The sequence below is a fragment of the Mus caroli genome, unplaced genomic scaffold (genome assembly GCF_978045245.1).
Source record: "Mus caroli unplaced genomic scaffold, Mus_caroli_1 scaffold_3, whole genome shotgun sequence".
In the NCBI taxonomy this organism is placed as follows: domain Eukaryota; kingdom Metazoa; phylum Chordata; class Mammalia; order Rodentia; family Muridae; genus Mus; species Mus caroli.
Window position 1 is genome coordinate 11,922,204 of NW_028227258.1, and position 25,131 is coordinate 11,947,334.

General features: G+C 38.5%; 1 pseudogene; it reads right to left on the reverse strand.

Annotated features, from left to right (window-relative positions):
• Positions 1 to 269: 269 nt before the first annotated feature.
• The window catches only part of LOC147005429 (uncharacterized), a 169,446-nt pseudogene continuing 144,584 nt past the window's right edge, over positions 270 to 25,131 (reverse strand).

A 25,131-nucleotide genomic window follows, 5' to 3' on the forward strand; every position in this document is an offset into this window, starting at 1 on the left:
CAAGGATCAGGTGAAGGCCAGTGTTGTTCCCCACTACTTTTCTAAGCTAAGGGTTAAACAGTGGAACTGCTGGAACCTGGCATTTCCTTGCATCAGTGGTCACCATAGCTGGAAAACTACCTCGCCTTGGAAAAACTTCCTCGGAGCTGTGTTCAGTCTAGAAGGCTTTTTCCTCACACATTCTCCCTCCCTAGGCTAATAACTCTCTTGTACTGTGAACATAGCTTTCCTTTCTGCTTCTTTCAGGGCCCAACCAGAAATACAAACCTTTACAAATCCGAAACATTAGTGCGAAGAAGGCAAATTTGTAGGAGGATGTTCTTGACGGCGAACATCTGTCCAGTGAGAATCTTCTAAAGGGAAAGAAACAGAAACAGAGCTGGTATGTGATGAGCTACAAAGAACAGATGGATCCACGGTGACAGAGGAAATGGAGCTGAGCTAGCCACTGAACAACGGCATAGAGGGAACCACAGGAAGGAAGGAGCTGACAGTAGCCTCAGGCTGATCACAGAAAGGAGGAGGAAGGCATCGTGCTGAGAACACAGAGAGAAACGAATTCTGACGTGGAACTGCCAGCCCTCACTCTCACCCCATATGAAAACATTAGTGAGCCAGGCATGATCCCGGTAACTCAATAGAAGCCATACCCCACCGCTGTCCACCTTCCGACATTACAGGAAAATTAAAGGTGAGCCGAGTAAAGCTGTAACTCTCACACTTTGAAATAAGGTTGGTCGCGTTGGACCCAGCAGTCCCGTGGACATCATGCAACTGATAACATTGTGTCGGTGTTTAGTACTGAATTATCATTGAGAAAAATACCTAATAGTGTGACTAATAATTACAATGATTAAATAGCAGGAAAAAATTAATCGTGATCTTAATTTCTGAGTTGACACTGGAAGAGTATAGGGCAAGGTCTGAATACTCTAAGAGGAAACCAAGTGCTTGCAGATGTAGAGAAAATCAGCTGTGGGACAAGGCAGGACGATGCTACAATATTGCTATAAGGAGGAGGAAGATTGTGACTAGTTCACAACTACATAGAAGGAAACCAAATTATATTCAAAAGATAATTTAGGAGGAGGTATGTGAATATTAGTTTAGTCATTTCTCAGTAGGGTGATAATACCAGAAAGGAGATGGGTCACTTGTTCAGGCTCTGGGGCTGCCTCATTTGTACAGGCAACCTTCAGCATTCACAGTGGTCAAGACTTGAGAATATCACAAAGGATACTGAAATTGTGCAAATTTTAATATTCATTCAATGGGAAAATTAAAATAATCGCATGATGATAAAAACATTTAAAGCATTAAAATACTAGATAATAAATATAGAGAAAACTGAAAATATAAGACAAAAACTAGTAAATAATTTAGCAAAACTGTCATTTAAAACATTAAAAAAATTGAAACTAATGTTTCGTTTTTCTGGATGAGAGTTTCAGTAGGTGTGGGCATCAATATGGGAGGACTGGGAGGTGAGTGAAATGGGTGCACCATGTGGAATTCCCAAATGCTAATAAAACTGTGTTGAAAAATAAGAATTGCTTAAGGGTCTGGGAGATGGCACAAAGCACTTGTCGTCTAAGAAGATGGACTCAATGTAAATCCTCAGCATCCTTCTAGAAGGAAGCCATGTCTATGCATCCTTAATAACATCACTGTTGGGAGGCAGAGATGTGGATCTCAGAGATGGGTGGCTAGCGGTCGATCATAAATAGCCTCAGGCTCAGTGTGATGCCTGTCTCAAAGACAGTAAGAGGGAGAACCATGGAGGGAGATTCTTAACATCCTTCTGTGGACTTGCATACACTGATATATACTCCTGCACACATATGTATATACAGCGCACACCCATACATAAACACATATACATACACATGGGGTGACATGCATGTGCACATACAGAGACATAGACACACTATACACATGCATGTATACACAGTCACATATACATATAAACCAGAGAGAGAGAGGAGAAAGGAGAGAGAGAGAGAGATGCCTAAGGCTTGACATAGAAGTCTGAGTTCTCTGACTTTGAGACACATCCCATGGGACAGGCACAAATGTCTCACACTATTAATAATACTGTGTTGTGCTTGCAGACAGGAGCCTAGCAGAGCAGTCCTAGGAGAGGCTCTACCCAACAGCTGACTGAGACAGATGCAGACATCCACAAACATTAGACAGAGGTTGAAATCACCTATAGAAGAGTCAGGGGAAGGATTAAATGCCCTCAAAGACATAGCAGTCCCAGAGAAAGACCAACAGTGTCAACTAACCTAGACTCCTGGGTGTTCTTGAGACTGAGCCACCAGGCAAAAAGAATACAAGGGCTGGTTCAAAGCCCTGACACCTATGTAGCAAAGGGCCTCAGTGAGCAAAGATGAGCCTAATCCTGTAGAGATTACATCAGGTGGGGGCATACCAGTGGAGGGCTGCCCCCAGTAGGGGGATAGAGGGAGGAACTCTGCAAGGAAGGGTTGGGGAAGGAGGGGACAACATTTGGTATGTAAATGAATGAATGAATGAACGAACCAACAAATGAATAAATGAATAGTTGTCTGATATGTCCAGGGTTCTGAGTTACATCCTTAAAACCACTAAAAGAAGGAGCTGATGAAACCAAGGTGTGTGACAAGCACCTGCCCCTCCCCCTTGGATGATACATAACACATAGCAAAATGGTTTTCGTGCCTTGGCAGACTGTTATACTCCTTTCTGAGTCTGAATCAGTTCCATCTATTGTAGCATGAGCTCTGTGTGCTGTTGGCACCGTGGGATAGTCTTGTGAGTTTGCCATTCTACAGCTTTTTTTTTTTGCTTGAGACTTTCACTTGAAATGTACATCCTTTCTGTCAAAATCATTTTTCTCATTTATGTCAGTAAATTTGCCTTCACTGAATTCCCCTGGCTATCAAGGCCGACTCTCATATGGACACACTGTCAACATAGCCAGTTCTTCTGTAACTCATTTATTTTCAATTTGAATTTCCCTATCCATATTACCACTTTTGCTTTCTTTTTGGCACATTCATCTCCCCCTCCCTCAATTCTTTCTTTGAAATGTTATGTTTTGATGTTAAAGGTCACATGGGTTTAGCACTGAGAGGTGAGAAGCATCACTATACTAGATTTTAACCTATGACTGGGACCCAAATAACACATGGACAAAAATCAATCACTAGTAGATTTTGAAAGAGCTAGTGTCTTGTTATTTGCCAATGACACCCTCAATATGCAAATATATATTATAACATATATATATTCACACACTATATCATATATAGTATATATATATATATATATATATATATATATATATATATATATATACTTTCATATATATACATATATACATTGTGGCCTGAAGAGCAGCAGATGGCTTGATACCTTGCACAGCTACTCATAGCTAAGTACGATAGTAACTGAAATAAGCACTGTGTTGAAAGATTGGCTTTATAGAAGTGTACATTAGTAGCTGAAGTTCACCTATTCTGAACCTGCAAAATGAAAATTGCCTTGCAGAGAGAATGTTTTTAAATTGTCATTTTCAATTCCATGTTTGTCTATTTATTTTTTATTTTTTACTCATATCTTGTCTTTGTGCTATATTGGAATAAGGAACACATTGTCACATTGATATATGCCTGGCAAATATCATGTGATACACAATCTATAAACCTCAGATGATTTAATGAACAAATGGGAAACATACACCCTGTTGTTTCAAAGAAACGCTACGCAGTGGATAACTATTCTTGAACACAATAAAAAACGTGTTACATAAGAAACAGAGTGACTACCAGAAATAAATTACCAGGGTGGAAAATTCTATGCTGGTTAGAGATCCAAGCTTCTACATTTTCTAACTGTGCAAATAATTTAACTCTTTTTTTCACCTCTACTCCTCACTCCCCCCCGCCAAGTACCTAGTTGTAACTACAGAGGAGCATGATATGACTATCAAAGAAGTTGATAGATAAAATGATTTTAACAGTATAAATTGTGAAGTATAAGTAACTGTGAGTGCATAGCCATAAAAGAATCATGTGTAACCTCTTCCAATGAGGCTCAGAAGATGGGGAGGAAAGAGTGTGGGAGGCAGAGAGTTGAAGGTAGATTTGTAAAATGAAATTTTACACCTTCTGTACACACCGTGCCTCTTGCACTCAGCAATGCATAGTGTCTATGGGTACGGAACAAGACCTTCACACAGTCCAGACTCTAGTATGTATGGGGAAAAGATCTTCTGAAACTAAAGTGGGACGGAAACTAGAGAGCATCAGAGAGAACTGAAGGAAGACAGTGTGATGAGGGGACTAAAGTGCATTGCATAAATGTAAGAAATGAGCAAACAAAAATATATTTAAAAGAATGTTTAAAATTTGGGGGTATATTCCCAAGAGTGGTAAAGCTAGGTCTTCAGGTAGATCTATTTCCAATTCTTTGAGGTACCTCCAGATTGATTTCCAGAGTGGTTGTGCCAGTTAGCAATCCCATCAGCAATGGAAGAGTGTTCCTCTTTCTCCACATCCTAGCCAGCATCTACTGTCACCTGTGGTTTTGATCTTAGCCATTCTGACCTGACCGGTATAAGGTGGAATCTCAGGGTCATTTTGATTTGCATTTCTCTGATCACTAAGGACTTTGAACATTTCTTTAGGTGCTTCTCAGCCCATCGCATTTTATTTATTTTCAAGAGCTGGAGGCTTTTGACTGCACATATGTATGTGTACCACATGTGTGTCATGTGTCCAGTGAGGCCAAGAGAAGATTTTATATGCCTTGTAACTGGAATTGAAGAATGTTATGAGCCACTGTGTTCGTGAGTAGGCCTGAACCACATCTTCAGTTAGAGCAGAAAGGGCTCTGAACAGCTGAGTTATCTCTCTAACCTCTTTGAACAACAATATTTGAACAATACCTTTAAAAAAACTGATGTTGAGGGGACCAAAAAGTAAATAGTGTATAACTGTTAGTTATTATATTGGTGGAGACTGGATCACTAGCATAAAGGCCAGGGCAACATCCAATACGGCAGCCAAGAATCGCTAAAGATGTTAAGGGAAAGAAAGATGATAGCCTGGATTATTGATTTACTTTCAGTGCACTGAAAACTGGAGGCATTTGCTGCACATGGTTATATCGTCTTAGAAACTGGCATCTGGCTCTGAGTCAACAATCTTGTATGTGTTTAGAAGCCCTTCATGGGAAGGGGGTAATCCATTTCTTTCCTGGTAGTGGCAATTATTCCTACAACATTTGGGAAAGTGGCAAGGAACTTGCTCCAATCTCTCCTTTTCCTTTTTTTTTTTTTCTTAAAGAGAAAGGAACAAATGTCAGGCTTCAGTTTTAATTAAGCAATTAACTAAAATGTTATATAGAAAAGACAAGAAAAACATCAATTGTGCAATTTAATTTTAATTGAATGAAATAAGTTAGTGGAGGCAAGCTTCTGCTCCACAAGTCCTTTCACGGGACACAGAATAGATTCTGACAGCGGAGACAGAGGTAACATCAAGACTAATTCCATTTAATTAGAATTGCCCAAACCTTCTAACAGAGCAGCAATATTCTTATTAAATAATACCAAAAGTGAAATGTCTTCTGGCCTAAAGTAATGAAGATGTGACCTCTACAAACAAACATTTTCCAAGTGTTCTGCATATATCTACAAGGGTATGTTTAAAACCAACTGTTCCTTCAGCCAGTCAAGGAGGGAAGCATCAGGCGAGCTCTCCGATCCACAGGAAGAATAGTCACACATTCAGAGCAACATGCCTATTTCAACCTTGAGCTGTGTTGTCAACACACCACTTATCTATTATTTTCACTTTTAGATAAGGTTTTTTATTGACATATTCTGCAGGCTAGGTGAAGAGATCACTGGGTTGGTAGGAATTCAATACATATTAGAAATTAGTGTCAAAGCAAGAATTAAAGCAACATGGTGACTCAGTAAGCACCACCACATTTGAAAGTGTAACTATGATTCTCACGTCAATAATGTGGATTATATCAATTTCAAAGGTGATAATATTAGATAAAATTATAAGTATATGATTTAGAGTCTCTTCTTTTGTGAGCAAAATCTGGTTATTAGGGTTCTCTACATTCAAGATGATACATTGTTCCATTCTATTATTGTTACAAGCCACTGTGTATGTATTGATTTTAATGCAGGTGGATATTTGCTTACCTCCCATTTTCTATGGTGTTAGAAATATACTGCCAGGGACATTTTCAGGCAACTTGTTTAATGAAGAAAAGAGTGAGTATCTGATGCGTAAACCCTGGGAGTGGAACTGCGGGCAGCTCATTTTCATTCATAGTGAGTGTGTTTTAGTTTGGTTTGGTTTGGTTTTGATTTTTAGATATTTTCTTTATTTACATTACAAATGTTATCCCCCTTCCTTGTTTCCCCTATAAGAACCCCCTATCCCATCTCCTCTCTCCCTGCTCACCAACCCAAACACTCCTGCTTCCCTGTCCTGGAATACCCCTACACTGGGGCATGGAGCCTTCATAGGACCAAGGGCCTGTCCTCCCATTGATGTCCAATAAGGCCATCCTCTGCTTACATATGTGACTGGAACCATGGGTCCCTCCATGTGAACTCTTTGGTTGGTGGTTTAGTCCCTGGGAGCTCTGGGGGTACTGGTTGGTTCATATTGTTATTCCTCTTATGGGGCTGTAGACCCCTTCAGCTCCTTTGGTCCTTTCTCTAGCTCCTCCATTGGGGTGTGACCTTGTACTCAGTCCAATTGGTTGGCTGAGAACATCCATCTCTGTATTTGTCAGGCACTGGCAGAGTCTCACAGGAGACAGCTATATTAGGCTCTTGTCAGCAAGCACCTGTTGGCATCCATAATACTGTCTGGGTTTGGTAACTGTATATGGGATGGATCCCCAGGTGGGGCAGTCTCTGGATGGCCTTTCCTTCAGTCTCTGCTCCCCACTTTGTCTCTGTAACTTCTCCCATGGATATTTTGTTCCTCCTTCTAAGAAGGACAGAAGTATCCACACTTTGGTCTTCCTTCTTCTTGAGCTTCATGTGGTTTGTGAATTGTATCTTGGGTATTCTGAGCTTCTGGGCAAATATCCACTTATCAGTGAATGCATTCCATGTGAGTGTTAAGTTTAGTTGGGTCAGATTTTGGTTGACATTTAGATTGAGTGGTCTCATTCTGGGTGCGTGCACATGCTCAGTATGATTTTAACTTCCATTTTTCTACATTATTTATTTATTATTTTTTAATTTACTTACATTTCATTCATAGTGAGTGTGTTTTAGTTTGGTTTGGTTTGGTTTTGATTTTTAGATATTTTCTTTATTTACATTACAAATGTTATCCCCTTACCCGGTTTAACCCCCTCCTGGAAACCCCCTATCCCATCCCCCTCCCCCTGCTTCTATGAGAGTTTTCCTTCATCCACCCACCCACTCCTGCCTCCCTGCCTACACTGGGGCATCTATTAAGCCTTCATAGGACCAAGGACCTCTCCTCCCATTGATGCATGACAAGGCCATCCTCTACTACATATGCAGCTGGAGCCATGTGTACTCCTTGCTTGGTGGCTTAATCTCTGGGAGCACTTTGGGGGAAGGGGGTCTGGTTGGTTGATATTGTTGTTCTTCCCATGGGGTTGCAAACCCCTTCAACTCCTTCAGTCCTTTCTCTAACTCCTCCATTGGGGACCCCACACTCAGTGCAGTGTTATGATTACTGGCCTTAAGGATTTTATTTTGGGAAATGCCTATTTAAATTATCTCAGCCATTCTGTATAGGCATATTCTTATTTCATGAGCTTGCAGGTGCTTGCATATGTTGGGGCTTGATCTTTTGTCACATCAATGTTATCTATTTTTCCTTCCTCAGGGTATGTTTTCTAAACAGCATATCTATTTGTAACCTTGCTATTAAAAAGGCAAAGTCATTTCCTAAGCAGTTCTTAGTTTTACAATAATACATGGTATCGGATTGTAGCGTCAGTGGGTTTATCTTAAATTTTTAATTATATTTGCATATCTTCTATGATGATGGAAGTGACTGGATTGAGAAGGGCCAGGGAAATCATTAAGATACATCTGGATGTGACCGCAGGGCCTTTGTAGAGAGGATTAAGGAAGTGGGACAGATCATCCAGAACCATGGAAGATGTCCTTCCACATGCTGGTAACCCAAAAGTATGGGTTGGGGGGGGGGTGAGCTACTGCTGATATTCTCCCAGGCTCCTGATTTCTGGTGACCGTGACAGAAACTACCAACTATCATTCCTCCCTGTCACAATTAACTAAAGCTCTGAGCTAAAAATAAAACTTTCCTCCTTTAAGCTGTTTTGTGTCAGATCAACAAACACAAAAAAATCTACCTAGTATGCCCACAGTCATGTTTCTTCCTGGAAATGTTTCTTTGAGTCTGTACCTAAAATTGGTTGTTTGTATAATATGTGATATTATATTTTTTGTGTGTGTTTGAAACCTCTTGCTTAAATATAGAAAGTGGGAGAGGAAATAGGATGTGTGTATGTGTGTGTGTGCACACTACAGTCAGGTTTTTAAAGAAAAATCTATCTTTAAGGAAATAGAATATTTGTTTTGTGTATGAAAATGGACAAGAAGAACACAACAACAAGCCAGTAAGAAGGAATAAGTACTGCAGGATAAGCTGGAAGAAACACTAGAGTTTACTGAATCTTTAAAAGTACAGCAGTCAGACAAAGTACGCATGTTTTATAAACGTTCTCTTCTTCCATTCTTCAATGGAAAATATTTATGTTAGTTAGAACTCTAAAGTGCTGTAAAATAAGATCAAGTTTGTTTTCCTTTCCCTATTTTAACGTTGTCAATGCCATCACAATAGAGAAGTTTTAATTTCTTCTACATGTGTTTAAAAAATGCACTTGATCTTCCTCCTAAAAAATACTCAATTTGCTTTATTTGAGAAAGCGTCTTGTTTTTTGTAAAGCTCCACCAGTAGACTCCACAATCCACAGACAGAGTCCACATCAGCTAATTGCAGTGAACAACTTCAAGGTTCACCCTGACATTTGGCAAAACTAATGGCTTCAAGACACCAAACTTCCCTGAACATTTCTGTTTGCAATTCTTCTTCATTTTCTCTGTCTAATTTCTTCTGTTCTCCCTGCCCTTTCAATAATATTGTAATACCTTAGGACTTAACTCAGGTCTGAAAGAGCAATAGAAACTCTTAGCTGCTGTGCCATCCTCAAGTCCCTCTTTTAATCTTCTGTTTACACAGGAGCAAGGGCTTTCAATGACATTTGGTTCCTGGGTTCTCAAACAGCCAACGAAACCTGCTTTTGTTCCCATGTATAGTTCAGTGATTTCTAATATGCAAGCTGTTGAGAATGGCTCACCTATCGTCATGTTCATTAGAAAAATTCTTTTAGATTTTGAGCACATTTGCTTCCTTCAAGTACAGAACCCTTTTTAGAACACAAATAGAAATAGACAGGTATAAAATTATTATTTTAATATATTTGGCAAGTACATGACTAAAATTGCTTAGAGCTATCCTTTCTTATACAACATCATTATATATTTGAAACTATTTTTCCTATGGTTTTTACTATAGGCAGGTAAAATATGACATTATATTCAACATTTAAAGGAAACAATGCCATTGGAAGGCTTTCTGTAACATAGTAGTTGATATCATCTTATTTTATAAGACACAATCCAATTATAGATGATATGTAGGTTGAGAGTTCATAATCTACTGCTTCAATTTGCTATAGAGTTATCACTCAGTGGCTTTTTGCAGACTGTTGAAGTTTTGTGTTGGATTTTTGTACTCGCAGTTAAAAGCTTACGCATTTGTCATCACTACAAATTTCATTAAATTAAATATCTACATTAAAATAATTTATATCATGACAAAATATTCCAAGGACAAGGGACTAAGATAGAAGATGTCTTCTCTTTTATCTTTGTGAATCACAGTAGTGATTATTCAGAAATAATTTAAGATAAATTGCAGGACTATTCATTAAATCTTTTAAAACAAAGGAAGTTAGAAGAAATGTTGTCATCCTTATGAGAGGCTTAGTTGGCTATTGTGAATCCAAGATGACAATGACACCCAAGTGAAATATATATTGATGTAGGACAAAGAAGATTAAAGGTGATGAGACAGAATTTAATTGACTGGCTTTTGTCGCATGATATTGAGTGAATACTTGTGTTATATTTTAAATAGTACTTTGTATAAGAAGAATTGAGAAGAATGATATATGGATCAGGGGATAATCATAGACTCAATAATTAGATTCTATTTCTAATTCTGATATGAGGAAGACTCATTAAGTAAAATGCAATACTTTCCTTTCAAAATCTGTGCCTCCATTTACAAGACTATACAAACCGGGAAGAAAGCCTGTCTTTACAGTGAAAAGCTCTTTAGTCTTAAATACTAATCAAAGATAATATGACAGTATGATTAATTGGTTAGGAAAACAACCACAATAATCGGTCTCCTGGTTGTACTCGTTAAGAAGCACATACTCATCAAGTGGAGTTTAGACTCTGAACAAGATCCTTAACAGGGTACCCAGACCCCTGGAGACATAAGTACAAGATCCTTACCAGGGTACCCAGACCCCTGGAGACATAAGTACAAGATCCTTAACAGGGTACCCAGACCCCTGGAGACATAAGTCACTCCGTGTTAGGAAAAGAATTTTATGAATCTAAAATATTCTATGAGGAAACGAGAATTTTCCATAATATCTATAGTGTTTTTCAGATGACTAAGAAGGTACATTCAAAATGTTTGGCTATCAAAGATAGCAGGTAGCAAGGTAACCGGGTCAAAAGTAACAGGGACTAGAATAGATTTAAATTCAGCAAGTAAGGCAGTAGTCTTGAGATTATTATAATAGAGGAAGCAAAGAGAATTTCTTTTGTTTACATTTCTTTATGTCTCCAGGAATCAAATAACACTAACAACTGAACTATTTCTCTTATTTTATTTTGAATTTCAATGTAAATGGACTGGTATGGAAAACTGTCCTTTAGCGAAGAATTTTGTATGAAAGAAAGAGGGAACCAGAAGAGATTCTAAGACATCACCAATGGCTCACAATGTGGTCATGAATGAGGAGTGCTGATAGCACCTCAATATACATAAGCCTTTCAAAGCTGTAAGGCAACATAATACAGCAGGGCATAGAACACCTTTATAATTTCAGTTGGGACAGAAGCAGGTAAACAGGCACCTTGGATTCTTCTTAACAAATGTCATCTATGTCTAGAATGAAGCTTGATTGGCACCGAATGAGTGTCTTCTTGAATGGAGAGAGCAAGCATTGATGGAACTATAACACAAACTCTTGTTCTGGTTATAGTTGATGACCACATAGTCAGAAAAGTTAATAACAAATAGTAAAGAAAAAAATCAGAAAAAAAAAATAGAGACTCTAAATGAAAGTTGTGTATCCAATGAAGGCTTTCCTACATGTGTTTGATCTTTAGACCCAGTCTTAACATCTCAATTAAATGGATACAGTTTACAATAGTGTTCTAACATCATTGCCATTAAACTTATTACAGAGTGATACAGAGATGTGTTATTTACATCTTCCATCTCTTCATCAGGGACTCTCATCCTGATGCCCTTGGAGAAGCATGATTGCCCCCAAAGATTTCCTTTTTTCAGTGTTTTGTTGAATTTGAATTAAGATTCCCTAAAGTAAATTGGAAAGTTGCTCAAAATTGACTCCAGGCATCATAAGAACCCTAAAGCTTCCAAGGGACTTAGTAAAACCTAAAAACTCAATATCTCCTGAAGGGAAACCACATGTCAGACATATTATTCTCTGCTATTGTGGGTTCTTTCCCTTCTAATTTAATTTGAAATAAAAAAGAATCACATCCTGAATACTTGAGGTTGGTTTTCTCTGATAATAACTCTAGAAACAAGTCAAGCCACCTTGGTGAGATGGCTCAGTGGGTAAGAGCACCCGACTGCTCTTCCGAAGGTCCAGAGTTCAAATCCCAGCAACCACATGGTGGCTCACAACCACCGGTAATGAGATCTGACTCCCTCTTCTGGAATGTCTGAAGACAGCTACAGTGTACTTACATATAATAAAAATAAATAAATTAAAAAAAAAAAAAGATGACTAGCATAATTAAAATACCATAATTTCTGAAGATACAATGTTTACATTTCATTTATGGTAAATATTATTGTATGATATGTACCATATTTGCCCATGGCAATAATCTTTGATGCTGTTGCTAGAATAATAACATGGCCTAGAGTATTTTAGAATTAAGTGAATAAATTTCATAGTGTTACACTGCAGACCTAGTTCCCAAATTCATGAATCATGCTTAATCTCCACACTGTTGTGATGATGAGGTGTTTATGAGTGTGACACTATAGACAACACTTCTATTGTTTGAATACAAAGGTAACCTTCCATCCTTTGTTGTTTTTACCTAAAGAAATAATAACAGTAATAATTATGATGAAATTATTATGGTTAAGTAAAAATGTTCAAAAAGCATATTTAGTCAGTCAGTTCTCATTCAGTACCAGTCTTAGAGGTCACCACATTGTACATTGCATTATAAGCAGGAGAATATGAAAGAATAATAAAACATTTCCCTTGACTGTGAATTGCTATTGTGCCTCATCAGGAAATCCAGGTGTCAAGGCTGCCTATGTGTCATCTCACACATCACGCATACTCTATGGTACCATGTTATCAAATTAGATGTGAGGGAAATAAAGAAAACTGCAACTGTATCTAGGAAGCTGTGCCCTCTAGACGGGCAAGGAGTTACACTCCAGTGAGCACAGGACTCTGCCATTGTACCTCAGGAGTGGTGTCTACTGGATGTAAAAATGTTTCCTTGGGTTGAACATTGTGAAAATAATGGATGAATTAATCTTTTTTGTATAGTATGGAATAGAGTTTATTCAGAGTATAGGGAGGGGAGTTAAGAGGGTAGTAGAGGCAGAGAGAGGGAGAGGAATAGAGAGACCAAAGAAGTAGAAGAGTAGAGGAGTAGAGGCCTGCCATGAGTGCATGGTGGGGGGGGGGGGCGAGCAAGGGAATGGAGAGAAGGGGAAGGGAAGCAGGTAAAGAGCAAGAGAAGAGGCAGAGAGGAGCAAGACAGCAAGAAAGCATGGATGTTCTACCTGAAACCAATGTACTGGGACACTTTCTCAATTGCAAGGAACACATGACTCAGTGGTCTTCATCCTTAAAGGATGAAGGATCCTTAAAGGATGCCATGGGTTTCTGAAGAGGGTCATGGAAACAGTGTAAAGGGGATTTTCAGTCTACCATAATTTGAGAAGGCAAAAGGGTCCTTCATAAATTCCAGACATATTATCCATCTCATGAATATTCATAAAAACACAGACCTACCACAAACCTGTACTGCCTTTCTTGACAGTTAGCTGGCTCCAGTTTCTATTCAGTATGCTTGTTTTGCTTTATTGGACAAACTTCTACCTAAACTCTCAGTTTCTAGGTTGAATTTTTACTTGTAAGTGGACAAGGCCACCAGAAAACTTTCACCAGGTAACAGAGGGACAGAAGACAGCCCCCCTAATTCCTCATTTGCACCCAACACTGTCTTGCTGTGTGCATGCAGGTTTGACTGTCAAGGGTTTTTGTCATTCATTGCTCTGCTCCCTTGACCTTGTTGGTTATCTCACATTATTGACACTTTACCTGGCCAAACAGATTATGATTTCACAGGCTTAGTATCTGCACCATGTCTATTCTGTTGATAGCATTTTCCAATCTTGGATGTCCATTGTCTCTCCACTACTCTGAAAACACCACAAAGGAGCAGCCATTTCATACAAACTGTGAAGGGAAAAGTCATGTGGCAGTTCAAACTGGTTTTAGCTGCATATGTAGCAGAGGATGGCCTACTCGGTCATCAATGGGAGGAGAGGCCCTTGGTCCTGTGAAGGCTCTATGCTCCAGTATAGGGGCATGCCAGGGCCAAGAAGAGGGAGTGGGTGGGTTGGTGAGCAGGGGAAGGAGATATGGGATTTTTGGAGAGGAAACTAGGAAAGGGAATAAATTTTGAAATGTAAATAAAGGAAATATCAAAGAAAAAAGAAAAAAGAAAAAAGGATAAAAGAAAAAGAACTGAAAAAACCTCATATTTTTGCTATGTATTATATATTTTATATCCCAAATCCATGGAAAGTACATAAATGTTTCCTTTTGAATATCAAATATTAGAAAAACTGTAACTTGCATTCTTCTTGTTTTAATTAAAAGACAATATCCATGCCTATCATTTAAATCCTCACAAATGCTTAGTGAAAGTTTTAATATTTTATCATAATGATGAATACCCAGAGGGAAAGAGTATGAATGAGGAAAAAAACCCATAAACTTAGGAATTCAGGAATCATCTCAAATTGGATCTGTGGCATTTGGTTGTTATTGCTTGTGATGGTGTGCACAGTATTTACCAGTTGTCCCAATCCTTCTAAGTCCACAATAAAATAAAGCATATGGACTGCATATGGACTCTCATTATGGACTAACAGCAGTTCCTTTTTCCTGCACCAGTCAGACAAATGCATCTCAATGTGATTCTGGGTAGGTTCACTTGAAAAGTTCACAGTTCAGAGGAAGGAGAATGCAGAACGGAGCCTGCTACTCTCTTTCGGCCTGTTGCCTGCTTCCCATTAGGCCGGCTGCCTCTGTCTCATTAGGCCTACTGCCTGCTTTCCCTGAGTGTCCCTTCCTAGGCTTCATTAGGACCATTGCCTTGCCTTTATTAGGAACATTGCCTCATGAGTTCCAGGCCAGATGCCTGATTTCCTTTGGAACCCCTGCACATGCAGCCATACTTATAGACAGGGATAGTCCATTGGTTGTTCACCGTCTTCCCTATATACATGATAAACAGAGCTAATACGTTCCCTTAGGACTGATGGGAGAAATGGAGCAAAAATTTTCCCAACAAAAGCCTTTTTCTAACCTCGGCTTCACCCAGCCACTCTCATCTATTAGAATTCATCAGCCCCTTACTGTTTGAAGTTGTGGTAATATTACCTTTTCAAATCAGTCATATCATATGAAACACCCTTGCAGCAGAATGAATAAACAGAAATTGGTGTCATTAATTTGAACTCATTTGAATTGGAACAAAAATAATTTGATGGATGCTATTAGGTTAATTAAATATTTTATTTTCTTTATGTTTATTTATTATACATCAGAAAAGCAGTGATCTCAGGCACAATGTATCTTTGGTAATTACAGGGGAGAATATAGGTTAGTGTCCTTAATTTGTTCACATGAAGTAGATTATACATTCAAGCTATTTCAAAACAATTGCCATGGATGTACAAATAAAAACATTTTGTATACAAACTTTGGTTTTTATTGCATAACTTTCATAAATAGCAGCCAGAAAGAAATGTTTTCCTTCCATGTAAAGAAAATCTTTGTTTATTCTTAGATTGATTTGAGTGCAATTTAGCAGATTTAAACCCAAAGAACTGGCTCTTTTAAAATATGAAAGATAGAATCTAGTTTCCACAAATAACATCAACTGACAATTTGAGTGCCCTCTGATCATATGAGTATATGTATATTTTATAAGCATGTTTACATTAATATATGAATATTAATAATACAAAATTGTGCAAAATTATGTTGTAATACTTATAAAGTGACTTGAACTAAAAGAAATACATTTTCAAATTGCTTAAAATTATTGACTTTGTAATAAAATGAAATAATATTTAAAACTTGTTTACTTGAATATACTGGGAATATTATTCATTATTATCAAGAAGACATCATTTCTTTGGTAATCTGAGATTCTATTTTGCAGGAAATTTCATATATCTCAAGAATAAATGCTTTTCACTTATTTAGAATCATACAAAATGAGTTGAAATTACTATAGGCTATAATTTACAAACCAGGACAAATACATTATTATAACATTTAGCTCAGAATCAATAAATAGCCCCTGATTCCTGGTGAACAGACTTTTAGATAATTCACTATTTTAACTCAATAGATAAGGTAAGATACCATTTTCTTTTGTTTGTTTGTTTTGTTTTGTATTTGTTTTGATTTTTGTTTGTTTGTTTGTTTGTTTGAGACAGGGTTTCTCTGTATAACCCTGGCTATCCTGGAACTTACTCTGTAGACCAGGCTGGCCTCGAACTTAGAAATCTGCCTGCCTCTGCCTCCCAAGTGCTGGGATGAAAGGCGTGTGCCACACCACTGCCCGGCAAGATACCATTTTCTAATTTCCATCAATGTCACAGATGCATTAGTCAATCTGCTGCCTAGGCAGTTAGTGTGGGATAGTGTATTCACCTGATCAGATCTAAAGGCTCAGTCTCTATTCAAGGACCCCTACCTCACCCAGGGTAATGTCCTAGACTTTTAGAGCTTTGATCTTCAACGTGTGACTTTATTGGTCATTTGCATCTGGAAAGATGATAATCAAAATCGTTTTTTCTTGACAGTCATGTTGAGAAGAGCTGTTCATGCAATGCTTGGCCTAGGAATTATGACAGACATTGGTTCAAAAGACACATTCTGATAAAACGTTTTGTTGGCTGGATTCATGCAGCACCAGTGATCACATGCCTTGTTGCATTACTTGTCAAAACATTTTCTTGCCAACACATAGTCACAGATTTCTCTAGACCAAGTCTTATTTAAGCATTTTTCTAGAAAATAAGCTCTCCACCTAAAAATCTTAGGGTGAGAAAAGGTGCTAAAATGAGGGTAATTGTCTTTTGACAATGATGTTTGACAATCATTTTGAAGGTCACATTGCATGATTCATCAATGCATTGATTTAAAACAGAGTCTGGGTCAACAAGACCATCTTACTCTCCTAAAAAAAGCTTGAAGTTGACAAACTGCATTCTTTAAATATTCTTATCCTACATGGAGAAGCACAATAAGACTCACTTGCTTTTAGGAAAATCTGTTGCCTTTAGACTAGATGCAGGTTTCTTTATTTTTCTTATTCTGTAATATTATACCAGATAAATGTTGTTGTGTGAAATTTAATCTTTGATTTTAAAGTAATTTAATAGGAATTCTGACAGTAAAGATTAAAAGGATAGGCACTTCTAACACTGTTTAATTCAAACAGTGAGGTTATTTTGAAGATAAATCCACACTGTCTATGAAGACTTTTGATGATGTAGACATTCATCTTTAAATATTGGTTAAGCCTCTTAATCAGTAAAAGTGTTTGTGACAGGCCACTATCAAAGCTGAGGTGAAGGAAGTGGTAGAATGAAGGTCCTATAAATACAGTTGGCCTAGAGGGTCCAACATGCCTATGCTAAGTGCAATTATTAAAGAGAATGCTTCTTTGCTTTACTTCTAATTAGCTGAATTTATGATCATTTTTCAAAGGCTTTACAAGTATTTATAAGACTCCTAGAGTATTTTAGGTTGCAGATCTAAAGACATATATTTTAAAAAGTAAGACAAGGAAAAAAGTAAGACAAGGAAAAGAAGAAGTAGAGGGAAAAAGGAGAAGGAAGAAGAGTCGGCAAAGGAAGAAGAAGAGGAAGAAGAAGAAGGATGAGGAGAAGGACAAAAAGAAGAAGGAGGAGAAGGGGAGAAGGAGAAGGAAAGAAGAAGAAGAAGAAGAAGAAGAAGAAGAAGAAGAAGAAGAAGAAGAAGAAGAAGAAGAAGAAGAAGAAGAAGAGGAGGAGGAGGAGGAGGAGGAGGAGGAGGAGGAGGAGGAGGAGGAGGAAGGAAAGGAAGGAGAAGGAGAAGAAGAAGAAGAAGAAGAAGAAGAAGAAGAAGAAGAAGAAGAAGAAGAATTAGAAGAGGAGGAGGAGGAGGAGAAGGAGGAAGAAGGAGAAGGAAGGAGAAGGAGAAGGAGAAGGAGAAGGAGAAGGAGAAGGAGAAGGAGAAGGAGAAGAAGAAGAAGAAGAAGAAGAAGAAGAAGAAGAAGAAGAAGAAGAAGAAGAAGAAGAAGAAGAAGAAGAAGAAAAAGAAAAAGAAAAAGAAGAAGAGGAAGAGGAAGAAGAGGAGGAGGAGGAAGGAGAAGGAAGGAGAAGGAGAAGGAGAAGGAGAAGGAGAAGGAGAAGAAGAAGAAGAAGAAGAAGAAGAAGAAGAAGAAGAAGAAGAAGAAGAAGAAGAAGAAGAAGAAGAAGAAGAAGAAGAAGAAGAAGAAGAAGAAGGGAAGGAAGGAAGAGAAAGAGAAAGAAAGACAGAGAGAAAGGAAGAAAGAAAGAAAGAAAGAGAAGAAGAAATAAAACAAAGCTTAATATACACATCCCTGTTAAGGCATCCAGAGGTAGTCATTGGGATGTTGTTGTAACAAAAACATTTCTCTTCAATCTTTTCAGCATGTAGAAATATAATGCCAATCTTCAATTAAGATACATGCCTCTGGCTTTGAAAGTGGGATTTTATGGTTCCTGTTGGAGAGCTTTGAAACATCAGTGGAAGCAAATAATTCCATTCTGATTTTCCTAAATATCATGTATTGAATTAAAATGGCTGTAGCATAAGTTGCCCATTCCCCCCTAGTCTCTTACCTAAGATGACTGCACACCACGTCTGCCCCTATGCACCTTTGCTCCAGAGTGTACCTGGCAATTCCACTTCCCATCACATCCTAAATGGAAGGCCTTGTCTGATTCTCCACATTCACTGTCGTCCCCACTTTCATTGCCACCCAATCCTCCCTCTCTATGTCCCCTGGTTACCTTTGCATCTTTCAGCATGCAACTGACAGCTCTGTTAACTTCTAGTTAGTAAACTTGATTCAACTTGCTTCTGTAAAAAGTGAGGAGAAACAAACAAATGGAAACAAGGGAAGCCAATAAAAGCACAGATCCTTGGTTCTGTTAACTCCATACAAGCCTGCTGCCCTCCAACAAGACCTTAATCATCAGCCTATCACAGGCACTGGAATTCCTCACTCCCCTTCAGTGCTGCTTCTGTGCTCTATAACATCTTATCTTACAAAGGATTTTGTCTTGGAATAACCTGATAATTGCTTCCAAATCTCCAATTCCACGTTTGTTCCATGCTCCAGAGGAGACCTTTGTTCATTTTTTTTAATTGTATATCTTTTCTACAGTCTGTGGATGACTTTGCAGCACCTCATGGGCTTCCCGGCTGATTTGCACTTGCTCTTCCTCACTCTCTGAATAATTCTCAAGTTCCCTTTTCAATTTCAACCAGAGCTATTTGGAAATGTTGACAGAGGTTTTGGCACAGACACAATAGTCATTCAACAATAACCTCGAATTCAACAACTATTTGTTGGCCATTCTGCCAGGCTCTGGTGCTGATGCCAAACAAACGACTAATAATTTGGAAGATGGGAGCCACCGTCTCTACGTAAAGGTAAGACAAATCAGCAGACACTAAACACATAAGCATACTATCTATATGTATTTAAATGTGTTTGAGACATCTATTTCTTTCATTTTAGTGGAGGTAGCTGAACCCAGGATTTCTTACACATAAAACCTGTATTCTTCACTAATATATACCCCCAGCAAACAGAAGTAATATTTATTGGTAATGACCAGTTCCTTAACCAGGTGAAATTATACCTAAAGGGAAATGATAGCTTTCTGACATATACTTTCTAAAATGTTGAGCCATTAGTTTCATGGTTAAACCCTCTATCATCATCAAAGGACCTCCTCCAGGCCATCCAATCCTGAGAGATAATAGTTTTAGATTAAAAGTCTTGATTACCTAAGCTCCAGAACACTAGATTAATAATAAGAATGCTGAGTTAGACAGTTTGATCAGCTAAAGCTGAATTTACTTAATGATAATAAGAAGGGGGTGTATGTACAAACTAGAACATGGAATATTTTACAGTTTCACAGACTAGTGTGCTCTTTGTGTTCTTGACACCACATTTCCCAATTTCATATGTCATTCAAGTTATTATTGTGGCATTTCACAGACTTAAGTGCATTCATGTTAAAAACGAGGTACTCTTGCATCAATACCTTCAGCCATGTACAGCCTAAACATGGCACCGTAATGACTTGATGGATGACCTTCCATGCATTCTGTCAAAGCTCTTCACTGTAGTAGGCTTAAGTTACAACTTTAATATTGTCTTTTGGCGGTGTGCTTTTTTTGTTATTTTATTAAAAGAAAAATGCAAGAAAAAATATGTCATGGAGATTGATTGTAATGGCCAGCTGTTACAATCTCAATGGAAGTATTAGAGCCCCTGCCTAAGGCACACAGAAGAGTGCCAAGCCTCAGAGAAGCTCAGCTCACCCTACAAAGCACTGTGGCCTGGAGTGAAAGCTGTAGTTTAAAAGTCTCCCAGAGACCCATTATTTGCAAATCATTGACACAACAAACTGTAACAGCTCCAGTCCCCCTTGTCAATGCATGCTTGGGGAGCTTTTCATCCACTGAACCTTGCATGCTCAATACCTTTTCATACTAAAAATCCTTATGAAATTTCTGAAGAAAATGAACAACTGTGCATGGGCCAGAATATACTCTTAACATTAAAAGAAAGAAAATTAAAATTGATTAGGTGCGCAGATAGTATCATACATGAGAATGAACCCTCAGAAGTCCAAGTTAGTTTTTCATGTTTTCATATTGTTTAAAATAAAGCCAACTGCTTATTCCATTTTCTAGCAATAAAAAGCATTGAAAACATCCCTGCTGGCATGCCTTCTCCTTTCTTCCTGCTAAGATCTTAAAAACAAACTAATGGCTTTCCCTCTAAACTCACAGAGAGGAAAGCTCCGCTCTGGAGTGTGTGTCAGCCAAGTTTGAACACAGAGAGACTTTTCACTGCTGAGAAACTGACTTTTAAAATAGAGGATTGATAGTGTGAACAAAGAAACAGGTGGAGCTGTCAGGGCTCTGTTCCTGAAAAAGCACATGTACATGTCTGAGCCACTAATACTTTAATACTTGGTACAGTATCCTTAGGTAAATGTAATTTGGCTGACTCTTATTTGTTCTCTAGACTTGATATTGTCTCTAAATATGATAACACTTGGAAGTCTGTCCAACTTTTAGAAGAAGAAAAGAAACATAATCCGTAAAATGACAAGAAACTAGAGGCATCTGAGATAAGGAACCAAAATTTAGGGACATAGAACAGTGAGAAGCGTGTCTGATTGCTGAGAACAGACACACTGCTAGTTGAAAAGTGTCAGGATATGTAACCAAACGATTGTAAGAAAGGCCAGGATACAAGAGCAGACTGTCTCAGCGTACACATGTGTGTGTGTGTGTGTGTGTGTGTGTGTGTGGATTGAGATTCTTTGTACACTTCTTGGTTCTACTATGGGTCAATGCTGCCATCCACCTGTGGAAATGGCCTCATTTTCCAGTAGCTGACTTAGATATTAACCATCTCCCCATGCTAACATTAGACCTGTAAATCATGGAAAATAGGAGAACAGTGAACACCAAGAAGCCAAACTCTATTTCTGTGTGCTTTATTTCTGTGGGGTTTTTTGTTTGTTTGTTTGTTTGTTTGTTTTCTTTTGGTTTTTTTGTTTTGTTTTGTTTTTTTGAGACAGAGTTTCTCTGTGTAGCCCTAGCTGTGCTGGAACTCACTCTGTAGACCAGGCTGGCCTCGAACCCAGAAATCTGCTGCCCCTGCCTCCCAAGTGCTGGGATTAAAGGTGTGCACCACCACTACCCGGCTATTTCTGTATTCTTTTAGTTGATTTTAAAATAAAAGATTTCCGTATACAGGTAACATTGTTCATGTTAGTGCCGTGGCTACGGTAAAAACGTATTCTATTCCAGCTGTTTTTCCTCATTAATGCAATTTGCTTTTTTATGTTAGATGGCTGAAGAGTTCACGTGTGTGCATTGTGTAGTCTGGTCCCCAGCTCTACTACCCTCTTACTCTCATGGTTCCTCATCTCAGTCCCTTCTCCTCCTACCACCTTTCCCGGAGCACCCACTGGTGCCTGACGAGGCCAGTGTGCGCAAGACTGAGAGTGGTGATTTCCCTTTCCCCGGAACACATCAGGAGAAAGCAGTTCAGGCATGAGAGGGTGCATCTCACAATTCACATTTTAAAACTTGAAGCAGTGGATTCTTTTAAGCTTTTATTTCATGTGTTTGATTGGCTGGCGCATGTTTGGCTGTGTACCACATGCATGCAGTTGTCCATAGAGGCCAAAGAAGACATTGTATCCTTTCTAAAGGTACTACACCTATCTGGGGGTGCAACAACAGTTCCTGTGTCACCTGCAAGAGCAACAAGCGTTCATACTAATCAAGCTCCTTTTCCTGGCCATCCGACGTTTACTTTTTAACAGTACATCCATTTCTGTGTCACTTTTCAACACAAGAGAAAAATTAAACAAAAAGAAGAGGTAGTCCTACTATGTGCATTTTAGAGAAAGATACCTCAGGTCTCCTTAAATACTGCAGGAATACTTAGACTTCTTTCATGCCTTGGATTTTTCACTGGGTTGGGAAGAAATAAATATATAGACTTTATACTTCCAAATATGTACGATGTAGGTAATATAAGGTCTCCATTTCAGGACTGTCTTTTTTTTTTTTCTTCCAGGGCACATTTGTTGGCACCTGAAGCACATATTTTGTCTCTATTTCCTACAGGGAAGGAGGATGTGGAGAGGAGTTAGAAAGGAAAACCTGGGTATTCTGTGAAACCACCACAAGGCAAGGCATAGCCTCTCCCTACAACGACCTGTATGTCCAGGTCTCAGCATACCGAGGCTGGGGAGCCTTCCAGAACCGGTGAGGATTGCGTCCATCGGTCTCAGCATCCTGAGGTTGGGGAGCCTTCCAGAACCTGTGAGGAGTGCGTCCATCGGAATGGAGAGTAGTTGCTGAACTTATGAACAGAAATCCGTGAAACAGGACAAACTGAAAGCTGGCTCTTTGGAAAGAGCAGTCAAATAATTTTATAATGAAGTTGGCTCTGGTTTTTTTTTTTTTTTTTTTAGACTCACAGAAACTAACACTTTGAGGTAGACTTTGTGTATTCATAAATCTACACAAATAGAACTGTGTCTTGGTTTATCTTTTTAAACTAATCAGACAATCTGGTGCTTAATATATGCATTTAATTCACAAATGCTATTTCAGTTAAATAAGGCTGAATGCCTGGTGAGCAGATTTCTTTGTTACTTTTTGTTTCTTTCTACATGACCGTTGTGCCTTTAATGCACTGTATCTCCTAGTGACATGTATTAGGAGTAGGAAGTAGCATCTTTAGTGTATTGTGTATCCTGATATTTTCATTGCAACTTCATAACTATAATGTTGCTAGTATTATGAATCATAAAGTAAATATCTAATATGCAGGATATCTAATGCTCAATATCCCCAAAGAAGTCTTGCCCCACAGGTCAACAACTGCTGTGCTAGTAGATAATTTAAATTTTTATACAGTACCTATTTTCACAGAATGTAAAACCATGTCCACTACACATGCAGCAGTAAGGTAGCAAGGGGCTTGACCCAACTCCCTGTCCTAATGTTCTTCTTTGGTTTCAATCCCCAAATGTCCTTATGTTCTTTCCCAGCTGTAGTTGGAAGCCATCAGAGTGCATAGCTTCAGGAGTCAGCTTGTGTTTCTTACTCAGGCATGCCACTTTATTGAGTCCCAGTATTTAACCCATGTCACATACCAAATTTTCTATATGATTACAAGCTTAAAAATATGGAGACATATAGCTTTAGCCTCCAACTCTGAATTTGGTTTCTAATATATTTGTGATTGTGGAAGAGTATATAAAATGGAGTAAATTCTTTCTACCATTTTTTGCATAATTTATCATTTTTGTCATTGTTGTTTAACATACCTAAGTCAACTTGATGTTCTTCCCACAAAACTAATTGTGTTTAGCTTTACACAGAGCATGTGGAAACACAAAGGTTGAGGCCAGACACGTAGTCAAACTAACTGTTCAGGAATTGTGTGGGTTCTGATAGCAGCTGTGGAGGAGATGGGAGCACTTGGGTAGCTATTACAGCTGTGGATTGATGAGCAGCTGCCTCTGGGGGTGTGAAACAGGGGAAGAAAGAATGGGGCATGCAACAGCCTTCTCCTGAAGGGAGAAATAAATCAATAGATTATTTAGAACCAAGGAGAGAGGGTGGGTGTAGAAAGCCAAAAATAATTTTCCTTCCTTTTAAAGTAATTTTACACGTCACACTGATACAAGGGTCTGTCCACTTGGAGAGACGGCCATTGTTCCTCAAGTCCTGGGGTCTGGGAATCACTTCGGCATGCTTCATTTCATTTGTTAGGCTGTTTGTGCATGAATTCTTGTTTAAAATAAATATGAACTACCTTTGATTGATTTTTTAAAATCACATATTCAAGTACATACCTCCAAAATTTAAATGAATATATTCTTTTAAGATTTTAGAAAGTGGGGTAAGAATTGGGAGGAAGGAAGTTTGAGAAAATTCTCCAGATAAAGGGCATGGATCTTGTCAATTTTACAACCTTCGAAGGTTCTTCTCATTTGGGACTTTTATTTTAATATTGAGTTGAAATAAACAGTGAGAGGGTAAATCATATTACAGAGTATAAGATACTTGAAAACTTTTTCCATGATTAAAACCATGTTTTCCTCCCTAAAATATGCTCACAAAAGATAGCAAGCTGATCACCCCATAAAAAAATCTGCTTTCCATTAATGATACAGCTTGATTATGACTCTCTCTCTCTCTCTCTCTCTCTCTCTCTCTCTCTCTCTCTCTCTCTCTCTCTCTCTCTCTTTCTCTCTCCATCTGCTCCTCCACAGGTAGGAGGGTTTTCCATTGTGGGATGATGACACATTCAGAGGGTGTGTTGAGTGACAACAGGACAAGATGGAAAACCCCTGCCCACCATGGCGAGCCACCCCTTCCCCCACCCCAGCCCCCATCATGGCAAGCTGCCACCCATCATGTCAACACCAGCTAAGTGTGACAGCAGCACGGTTACTGAGGCAGGCATAGTTAAGATACTTTTCCTGTGAATGCAAAATAAGGATTTCTAGCTTCTCTGATATCATGGTCTCTATTACAACTACTCTACGCTGTCATTGTAGCAAGAGAACAACCATACACAAATATGAACAATAGGTAATGCTGAATTCTTACAAAACAAAGAGTGGT